This window comes from Lytechinus pictus, chromosome 2 (genome assembly GCF_037042905.1).
Source record: "Lytechinus pictus isolate F3 Inbred chromosome 2, Lp3.0, whole genome shotgun sequence".
Taxonomy (NCBI): domain Eukaryota; kingdom Metazoa; phylum Echinodermata; class Echinoidea; order Temnopleuroida; family Toxopneustidae; genus Lytechinus; species Lytechinus pictus.
Genome location: NC_087246.1, coordinates 3,675,946 through 3,687,771, shown reverse-complemented (window position 1 = coordinate 3,687,771; position 11,826 = coordinate 3,675,946). Strand labels below are relative to the sequence as shown.

Genomic DNA, 11,826 nt, shown 5'->3' with positions numbered 1-11,826 from the left:
TAAGTGCTTTTGATTTCGTTCGAAAGTAAAGATGTTTCTAATGGTCTTACAAAGTAACGAAAGTACTTATAGTTCTGAATTTCGGGCAATGAAATTCAAGAATTATGCATTTAATCTACAATGACCGATATGACTGCTTGAGCATCCAATTTAATATTTAAAGTTCAGATTAATGATATTTTATTCGTTTGTTTTGCACGGCATCTGTATTATGTGTGACTATATTAGTTTCTAACATGTCAATTTTTAAACATGTATAATAAGAGTAAAATTGATGTGCATTTTAGCTAAATTAGATATAGGCCTATGTTTAGCTCAAATTTGAATTTCAACGATGCCCTTAGTGTTAATCCTTTTTTCCACACAAAAAGCGCTTGCATTTTATGTATTTTTTTTTTGTCACAGTAGCGTTTCAATGTATAAATTTAAATGCCATCATTTTTGGACCCAGGTATGATTTATATTGCATCTTTTGTGAGGGGTTTTGCATTTCGTTTACAAAGATGTTAAGGACAATTCCATATTTTTCCTTTTCACCCGACAATGCTGACTGTGTGGGCTCAGTGTGATGAAAAAAAATCTTACCCGCGCCTGAACACTTACTTTTAGAAAATCAATATCATAACGGTATATTCTTCAAAATAAAACAACATGCTCATGCTAAAGGGCTAAAGCTTAATTGTTCTATTAAAGAAATGAAATCTAAATCTAATTGAACTTTGTCATATACTGAAACTCGAAACGAAAAATTATCGAAAGAAATTGTGAAAGCGTAACTTTGGAAAATATATACCCCACTGGACTAGGCACACAGATACAAGGACACAACGATATTCAGATCAGTGACTAGAGATCGGGCGTTCAATAGTTTGCCTAAAACACCGATATCGTGGACATAGAGGGCGCTCATGCAAAAACATCTTCTCAGAGAGCCAACCGGGGGGTTTCAAAAGAAAAGATAAAAGCGCACGCTTCCGTTTTCGCTGCAAAAGGGCACGCTGGCGTCTTGAATGGCAAGAGCACTGACCCGTAGGAAAGAAAAATGGTCAATGGCACGCTCAGCGGGTTCGCCGTAGAATATAAAGGCAAAGACGCACACACACTTTTGACAAGACGCCTAAGAAGAATCTATTTTTTTCCATTGGAGAGCATTTCATTAACACTTTTCATCTGACAACTGGTACAATCTGACAATTTGAGTGATTTTGATAGGCTGAAAAGCACAGGTGTCTGATGATTACCATGGAAACAAATTGGATACATCAGACAAAACATTGAGCAAATCCTTTTATCATCTTAAAAATGACAACATAAACTTGGTGGTTTGATAAGTAAACATAGGTTTAACCCTAGTCTAAACTAGAATTTTAAACAACTTCTATGGAATGCTGGGCATCATAATATTTCTTCCAAATTTGTGGCAATTATAATGTATAATCAATTAGAATTCACAATATTTTTGTATTTTCCTGTTCTTCCAATTTCACAACCAAATTAATGTTTTGACAACTTTTTGCAGCAGGATAGGAATCATTGTGAATTGGTGAATAAGTTGACAAATGGCACTCCATAAAAGTGTGGTCTTACTTAACCCAGGTTTAACAAAACCATGGCTACCACTCAGTATGATATAAACTTGCATCTTACCTGTATCATATAGAGCTGAGCAATCCTATACTCTTCTACACTCAATGGTAGAGGGATTCGATACTCCTTGATCAGCATGGTGATCCCTTCTCTCCTCTTCCTCCTACATCAGATCAATAGCATTTCTGTGGACAGAGTAAAGTCAAGACTGGTGAAAACTCAACATATATTGTTTCTTTTTATCTAAAATCAAGTTTTATATAACATGACATATTAAGAAACAGGAAGTGATAGGTTGATTACAAGGAGTGCTCAGTAAAGAGTAATATGTAAACCAGTAATAAATATTTTTAGGAAATTTCTAAATTTATATAGAAATGGATATATTCTGGAGATATCATGAAGATTAAGATTGAGATGTAAGACTTTGTACTTATTGTCAGTTTTTAGTCACACCCTTGCTTATTCATTCAAACTAATTTCAAAGAAAAGATGCCACACCCAACTGTGATCAAAACAGATTATATTTCCCAAACTTTATATCTACATCTAACATCTTACATCAAGGTATAATTTTAGTTTATAAGAATAACACCCTTCATAATTTTGACAAATAACATCCTCAATATTATACAAATAATGCACATTTTAAAGTGTTATGGCGATGCAGAGCACTCGAGTGTATTTACAATATGTGGAGAGCCCTTTTGCATTATTTGTGAATACCTGTGATACCTGCATCACTGCTGACATCACAAGTTTTAAAATGAGCATTAATTGTTAATATCAAACGGGTCAGCAAAATGAATGATATGTACATGTAGTGGAAAGTTTGTTCAAATCCCTCCAACTCTTGTAGGATCGCACAGAAGAAGAGATCACATGATCTGCTTTCTATCTATCATGATATCTAGTATGCAACCTAAAGAAAGTCCATAAAAATCCTTGCCATAGCCATTTCTTGAGCTGAGTAGAACTAAAGCATGAACATGTGCCTTGAATAACACTCACCATTGGCTACATTCTTGAACCTGTTTTATGAATACACTAGAATAAATATCCTAAAATATTTATTTGAGCTGCATTCAGAATGGATGGGGCAAATAGAGCAAAGGATGCAAAATTGTCATAAGTCACAAACAGTCCCCTCTTCAAGACAAATGTTTGATGTTAAATTGGCAGCCTTTTATCTAAGCCAGTCAATCACAGTCGCTGTCAGCCTGGAGTATGACGTCACACGCCATAACACAAACACACAAAACAAGGAGGGATCAGTATCGCATGCCGTCACCAATTCAACGGTCAAATTGGCAACCCCTTTTTAATGGTGGCAGTCAATCAGTTAGAACAGGCGGAGAATGACATCTGACGTCATGGGAGCAGCGATGTTCCAGGGCATGAAAGATGTTTAGGGTCAGATTATTTAGTCTGCAAAAATAAATATCACACTCAGTGGGCAAGCAGGCAAGGGGGACAGCCATCCAGAGGTGAAGGGGACTTATCCATAGTCACTTTGGCCTATCTTGTGAATATTAATGGGAAAATCTATTACTTACAATGTACAATGACTAGTACATGTATGCTGGGTACAATAGAATCACAATTCTCGCCATTTCCTAGTCAGAATGACTGTGTTCTATCTTTAGATTTGACATTTAAAACATAGTCATACAGGCACTAAAACACTTTCATCAAGTTATTTGTATTTATTTGTTTTTGGAGTGTACACATGTGAAGAGTACAAGTTTACTCGTTAAGGTAGTACATAGCATCTATATCGGAAATTCCCCAGTACTCAACAATAATGCACAATATGTTATCATAGCTTGAATCTTAGGGCATCTAGAGAGCAATCCTATCCAGTGAACCTCTATTCAAAAATATGTTCTCCCAAATAACATGAATATTTGTTAATCACTGATAGATTCCACCTTTGTAACAACTTGAAGTTCCCTTACATTATTCAGTACATCAACATCTACAGTAGATATGAATGGCATAAACCTCATCCTTGAGAAAATAAACTCACAACTGAAGGTTACCTGACAATTTTACTGAACCATTTCAAAGCTTTTAATGTGGGGAATTCTCTTCATTCTGTTTAAGCAATTAAGATTGTACAGTTCATTAAACATCCATATAAATTGTAGATATGATACATTTTTGGGGGTCTTTATCACAAAGATTGTTTTCAATAACAAGTTATGAACTTCTATTGTACAGTGCAACATAGCAAACACATATTGTGGCCACTGGCTCTGATACATGTTTCATATATACTTTCACTATGTTAATATCTACCTTGGATGTGCCTAATTAAGAACACGTAGGTTTTTCTACACTAATCTTACATCTCAGTACTATCAACAATACACTGTACCAAACCTAATGTACGAAAGAGACCGTTTCACCACATGTCTCATAATATGGAATGCCATTTCATCCTTAAATCATAGAGCTATAGCTCTATGCTTAAATTCTTCTTTGTGATATCAAGAAAGTCTGCTTTGTAATCAAATACCAAATCTTGATACGAAGAATCAGATTGTTAATAAACACCACATGTATGATAAATTATTGAAATGGCTTGCCATCCATATGTTGACAAATGCTGGAAAGTGTTCAAAGCAATCCCTACAGCTCTAAATGTGTATCCTAACAACTTCACAGTCAAGTCCTTTATGAAAAGCAAATTTTTACACAAATTGAACAGTCGTGAGGTACATGTACTGCTGACACGCAAGAGTGCTCAAAATTAATGGGATCCTTTACATGTAATGTAATATGTACAATATAAATTATATACAGGAGATGAATGAGAATTGTACCATCATCTCTGGGAAACTGCATATTGCACAATATTGAATGTACATGTACTTTAACTGTACTAAGCCAGTAGAAGTCTTTTTTTTAAATATTTATATGAACAAGTAAGAAACTTTAAATGCAAATGGGCAAATAAGAAATGCCCAGGATATACATGCAGTATACCATTACTGTAAATGGAACATGTCCAAAGTTATCGACCTGAGGGAGCACACGGACGTGGAGTGGTGGAGAACTGATGCCGCAACGATACGAGCGGGTCGGCCATTATCTATCCTGACACTGCTTCACTCCTGGCTTTAACAGGTCATTGACACACACACATAGAGCTGGCCCCTGGATGGGGCAATCAGCTCCCAGCGCTGACTAAAACGCTATGTATATCCTTGCTTCATCCCACTACCTACCACAAATGTTCAATTTTTAAGTGCACTACAGCAGATTTATTGCCAATTTGAGAGGTAATGAGATTAACCTTTTTTACTTTTCCAATGAAGATTGTATGTGCAGTATATGATGAATTACAGTAGCTTGTAGTGGCTGGAGAAAAATACTCTTAGTCTAACATATACTGTCAATTCTCAGGCAGTCTGTCAAAGTTAGTAATGTACTTAAAAACAATAATAATTTCGCCACTCTCAAGACGACATGTAAGACATGTAAGACGTAAATTATGTTGATAAAGGCCTTTGAAATTACACATTCTTTAGTATGCACAGTTAAAGCACAGTAATATCTGACCTCAATCACATGAGATTCTGTTGAATACAAACTCACTGATTACATGTCTGTATGCATGAGTGCCTTCTTTTGAATAACATCTCATCAATTAATCTTTCTGTCTTGCTATTCCTACCAGTAAATTTTACTCAGGCAATAAATCAGACAGCTCTTGAAGAAAAAAAACTTGCAGCTGCTTATAAAATCTCTTCATAAGAAGATCATTTCTGCTTTGACAATTGGAGTGAAATGCATTACGATATATCAGTAAAATCTGATTGATACTCTAAAGAAAATGGGATGAAATAATAAAAGACATAACTACACACGGCATGAATGTTGATACAGATTTATTTGTAGTTTTAGATGAAACATGTGCATCTTATGTATGCTACATATGTATTTGAACAAGACAACCACTTCCATTCACATGCCTAAATACAAACTTAAGGTACAAACATACAGGAACCCTGTAGTAAAATAGTCTTTGAAGTGTGTAAGCGCCCAATTCAATGGCAATCCAAGCGGGTATAAGGCTTACCCATCTGAAAAATTGTCAGTACCCCTCTCCTTTCAAATATGCTCTTAACTTTGCAACCCTTCCAGGCCTATTTAAAAATACTACATGTAGATCCTAACTGCTATTGTTTAGATATTCTGGTTAGGTAACTGATCTAGTCGATGTTTAAATTTTGACTGCATTGAATGTTAAAAGGAATATAATTTGGAGGATTCCCTTTCTTTGATTTCCCCTTTACAACACACCAAAGTCATGTCAATGTTTCCTGATTCTTTTATGAAAAACAACGTTTAAGTAGCATTTCTTTGATAAACATTTAATTTTCATTCCATCAATGGAAGTAGAGCCAGAAAAAGGCATATGTTTTCATCTAGCATATCACTACATGTACATGTGATAGTGAGGAGATAGAGATATAGTGCATGCAGTACCGACACACATCAAGGGATGCTACCTCTGATGTGATCATGTGACACCATCCACCCACGCATCTATGCAAATCACCCTAACCCTACAAGGATTGCCTAGATATTGGAGCAGATTACTATCTCGGCATAGGGTTTTCACATGTCAATTCATTCTGGAGAGAAAAGGCTGTTTTTGTCTTGTTTATACCATAACATATCTACTTCTTCAAACCATATTAGAATGGAAGGTGAAATATTTTCCTTAATCTCCCCAACCCTCTATTTGTCTTCATCTCTCTCTCTCTCTCTTTCTTATTCCCCTCTCTCTCCCTCTCCCATATATTCAATAATGCATCCATCTATCCATAGATCAATGTACTAAGCTCATTTATCTACTGCTCCCCAGATCTGTTAATTTCTCATTTTAAAATGTAATTTAAAAGAATATTTTTATATGGCTTCAAAATAAGAAGTTATTTAGCACTAATTACACTATTTATATTTCAATACTGATACTACCAGACAGGTGTCCATATTATGTTCTCCTCCTTTATCACCTCCTCCATTTATAGTTTATCTTTTCTCATCATTTTCAATCTTTTTCTTCCCCTTTGCTCTTCTCCTTCTCTACTCGTCTCATTTACCCCCTCATGCTTCTCATTCTTATCCATATTTTTCTCCTTCTCCCTTCTCCTTCCTTTCTCTCTTTGGCAATTTTAGGTCCATTTTTAAACCTTTTTTTCACATAAAAATAAACATACATCTAAATTTGTAACAAATTATATACATGTATATTTATCTTCCAATTCTCCAAATGCCTTCTGCCCTCTTTCATAATCAGTAACATGTACCTATCACATGAATTAACCCAAACCAATCTCTATACCGCCCCAAGACACCAAGCCAACAGGTGACCAGGAAAACATCTCCCTGACATTTGATTGTCTCACTGAAGATTGCCTGGCATAGCACTAAGCATACCATTCACACCATTGTTAACTTTCACCATCATTCTCTTCAGGGGTGTATCAAACAATGATTACCGGTACAAATAAACAGAATTGACCATCGCTGTTCAATGAACACATCATTCGCAATGCATGCAAATATTTTGAGGGGGGGGCATACAATTCAATAGCTTAATTCAAAGGCAAAACAAATCAACAAATAGTGTTAAAATAAGAGGTGTTTGACTTTTTGTACACCATTTTCTTCAAAATATTTTCAATTAGGAGTACTTATCAAATTATTGTACTTTTGCTGGTTTTCATATAATAGCTCATAACAGTGTGTGACTTGCTTTCAGCCTTTGATAGGGGGTCAAAACCCAAAATTATATTTACAGGGAAAATGGTTTTCTGTTCATTCTAAATCAACTGAACATTGTATTGAACACAATACTTACATATATGGGAGTGTTTTGTCATTTACAGGAGCTATTTTGTAGATTTCAGACTCAGAGGCTAATCCCCCTACCCCAGCCCCTCCCCACACACACACACTAGAATTTCTTTATAATACACATTATGAGAGCAACCAGTGACATGAAATGGTCTAGTTAACATGCTCTGAGTTTATAACCCTAATCTGATAGTGCACCCCCTTGATGTACCCAAAATACCCATCTATTTGCTGACTAGACTGATTTAAAAGACTGGGCAAATGAAACCTGTGAATAACAAACTCACTATGACAACATACCACACGCATACCAAGCAAGAAATGCAAACTACATGCACATAGAAATGTGAGCAATGAGGGGAATGCAAATACATATATCTGCCTATGACTGCATTTATGAGAGATCATATTTTGGAGGAGATGGTCATGTCAAATGAGAGAAAAGGTAAATGTCATTTTTATGCAATGCTCCACACATAAAAAGTTGGATGCCCTCACCAATACAAGTACTGCATATGCATGTCATTACGTATGATTTCAGGTTCAATTTGCTACTTCAACTCTGCTTTCCACTCTCAAGTATTATTTACAGAATAAGAATAGTACAATTTTACCATTTTATTATCGTAATTCTATACATGTTGAGGACCCCACTGGAAATGAGTTTTCAAACTTTTGTTGGTCATCCTGTGCAAGCCTATTGTTTTTAATGCTGTTGTATATATGTTTAATGGTGACTTGCCAAATAAAATAAATCAATCAACCAAGAGCAATAAATTTTCACAAATTTCTGGCTTTATAAGAAACCCCATGGATGCTCCCCTTATGCCCCATCTGTCGTACTTACATGTACCTTCATCTTGAAATATATTCCTATTTCTTTTCAATTTCAATCAGAATAGCAGATTTTGTTTTAATAAATACATATTATATGATACAGTATCATTGTATGAATTTCTTTGATTGCACATAATTTTCATCAATATGATAAAATTTCCTATGTGTCTTTGACATTAATCTATTGATGCTATGTTAAAATCTTTCCTTGTTGCTGTTTTCTGTAAGGGAGCACCTTGCTCGACAAGCGTAAGCTTCTGGAGGTACTGTTTTTAACCTTTGTACATTCTATACTGTACCATCTTCAAATAAATTGAATTGAATTGATTAGAATTGGGCAGATTGAAATTTCAAACAAACCAGTATCCTCCTCCTCTGATTTTGCAAAGCGTCCTGAACCATTGCCTCCTGAACCATTGCCTCCTGAACCATTGCCTCCTGAATGGCGCACAGGAGTAAAAAACCTGACCTACATTGTACATGTAGATGTTGCGCATGTACACCTGTACTGTATGTGCACTGAGTTATTTTCTTACTAAAAACTACGTGCATGATATGTGTGGTTTTGCAACATGGCCTAAACCCCCTCTTTTCTGTAAAAAATAAACAGTTTCTGAAATGCCTTACAGCCCTTCATTTCAAATACTGAAAGAATTAATTCCAATTTGTAAATAAAATTGATGTAAATTGTAAAAAAATTGGCATAAAAAATTGCTCTGGTTTCTTTGAAAGAGTGAGGATATGAGACTCATAAAAACATCCAAACTTTGAATGCAATTATCTCAAAATCATGTTTTGAAGACCAGACGAGGTTATGGCCGGTTCGAAAAATCACTGACGTACATCCAAATAACCAACTTCATTTACTAGTAAATGTGTAAAGAATTACCTTTTCATTTTAGCAAAATAAAATATGAATAACCTTTAAAGCAAGCAAATGCATTTCATAATAAAATACAGAATTATTATGAATCAATTAAAATAATAACAATTTTAATAGCCAAGTTGACACTGGAGCGTATGAAAAAAGTGGCAGGTAAACGCGGCAGAGGTATTAAAGGCAAAGGCGAAAATGGCAGAGATACAAATGGCAGATTCATATTTTTTGTTTGACAATTTATGTCATTTATGTACTTCTAGAACTATTGGGGCATAAAATGCTATGCTTGCCCACCCCCCCCTATTTTTTTTTGCTGGGGCGAATGCCTCGGCTTCCTCCCTAATCAACGCCCTACTAGCATCGTATCTTGGTAATGTTACTATGTTCTTTTAAAAAGCCCTTAGAACACTTATTTCAAATTTAATAAATGCATCATTAAAGCTACAAACATAAAATTCCTGAAATGGTCATCCTTTCCATAAATATACCCCTAAAAAAAAAATCAAAATATATCTTCATGTAAAATTGTAACTTCCCTCACAAAAAAATCTACTAAGACAAATTTCTTTTTCATTCCATTATCACCATAACACTTTTAGAATTTTTACCAAAACTAAAATGAGCAATCCTTACTACATGCCAGTATATCAAGACAATTATAAGATTATATTTACATGTACCCTAAATAGAAGTTGCACTTATTAACCAGAGTGAAGGCCAAGGAAGGGAATGACCTTAAGTCAATAATAATTACTTCCATCTATTTAATTGGCATCTCAAGTCAATAGCAGACGGAGCCAGTATGCATCAATGCTTTAATTACCTTAATTAGACACACAAAACTGACAATATGGTCAGTGTAGACTTGAGAAAATTCTCATACTCATGGGTATCTTTCAATTTCTTTCTTCAAAGGCAATCGCCAATGACTTGAAGACTTCTATCGTAATTCTTCTAAAATTTGTTTCCTATCCCCCTTACTTTCTCTCCCGCTCTCTCACTCTATCTCTTTTTATCTCTCTCTCCCTATCCAAACTTTGAATTCTCTAGTAGTATGTATTTTGTTTCTTCTAACTAAGCCCTCCAACATAAAAATATTCAATATTCACAACTTAACATTTAAACAATTTGTATATGGTACATGTATGCAATACTTTTAATGAAACAATAGACTTACCTGTACAGGAAACGACATATACATGTATAAATATGCTATCGGTTTCTTCTTTGATTAACCCAATAATCTGTTTCTTTTTCTTTCTCCCAAAATCTAAGTATGCTGTAGTCATTTAATTGTCTGTAGTCATTTAATGCAACAAATACACACCTTATCTGCCATTCAATTTTATTTTTTGTTTCATCCTTCTATTTTCTTGACAATATTTATACCATTTCCTTCTTTCTTCTTTGAATCTTCTCAAAACTACATGTTATTAACAAGTAACACTCTCTTTGCATAATCTAAAATCATAACATTTAAGTCTGAGTCTGACTTGGTCTACATCATTCTCTCTTCCTCTAAATCTTTTTAACATCAAACCCATGGAAACACAAACTAGTTAATGTACTCACACATTGTCTAAAAAAGAGGTACATGTACATGTACAATCGTGCAAGGATATAACTGAAGATGTCAAACACTGACTTAAAGAAAGCAACTGGAAATTAGTTGTGCTGAATTAAAGAATTTGGAATACCAATAATGATACTCAATTTTTACATTGAAAAAATAGAGGTTTAAGCTGCATATTCTTTATCAAAAAGTCATTTCTTGATCTCTATAAGTAAAGTATACAATGAGTATGAATTAAAGCGATAACATACTTGCCAGTTGAAGGACAATGCTACTTCATCACAGTGTACAATCCAAACAATATTACATAAATGAATGTATAAATCCAATGCAACATCCACTATGAATAGGAATGAGAGAGACCAACTATATTACAAAACTCAACCTTTCTCAAGTCTGTAATGATTTAAGATATCTAAGAATGAGAACTGCCAACAAACGACCCCAGACGACGTAGTTAGAGCCAAACAATCAACGCGATACCTCCATCAACAGCCGGGGCATATGGCACGAGCCATGAGGAGGTCGTTACCGATTTCTACGTACCACGGTACGCTCACCACCAGTGGGAGATGATGACGAGAAGGATCAAGAGAAGGAGAGAATGAGGGAGAGAGATAGAGCGGCAAAAACCATCAGAAAATGCAAGGTGGATGGAGATACACACCAGAATCTAGAAATACACATGCTGAATAAGCTATGCATTGACTGTGTGGGGGTGTGCATGAAATCGGGACTTGGAAGGTTTTTCTATTGAAGTATGTGTGATGTAGAGTTGTGTGTATGATATGTGTGTGTGGAATTGTGTGTGTGTGTGTGCGCGTGTGGAGGAGTAAAGTGAGTGAGGGAGCAGTGGCAAGCTGGAGATGCTTGTGTTTGTGTATTGGGTACCAGTGCCTTTGTTGTCAGTTGTGTCAGCAGTGTAGTGTTATTATTGTGAAGGAGGTGAGTTAACATCTCATGATGAAAGTCTGTGTCTACTGGATGTGTGCAAGCCGAGATGCACTCTCACATAAGATGTTGTCTACTACGCTTAATGGAACAAGGCGAGATTTCGTTGTGTGGATACTATGAC

The 11,826-nt window shown here is 35.2% G+C and overlaps 1 long non-coding RNA gene across 1 annotated transcript; it reads right to left on the bottom strand.

The window, feature by feature from the left end:
• Nucleotides 1-1,647: 1,647 nt before the first annotated feature.
• On the bottom strand, nucleotides 1,648-11,465 carry LOC135153263 (uncharacterized). The gene is made up of 2 exons (XR_010292728.1): nucleotides 11,003-11,465; nucleotides 1,648-1,772 (listed from the first exon to the last, which is right to left on the bottom strand). It is a non-coding gene; the product is annotated as an uncharacterized LOC135153263 (long non-coding RNA).
• Nucleotides 11,466-11,826: the final 361 nt, after the last annotated feature.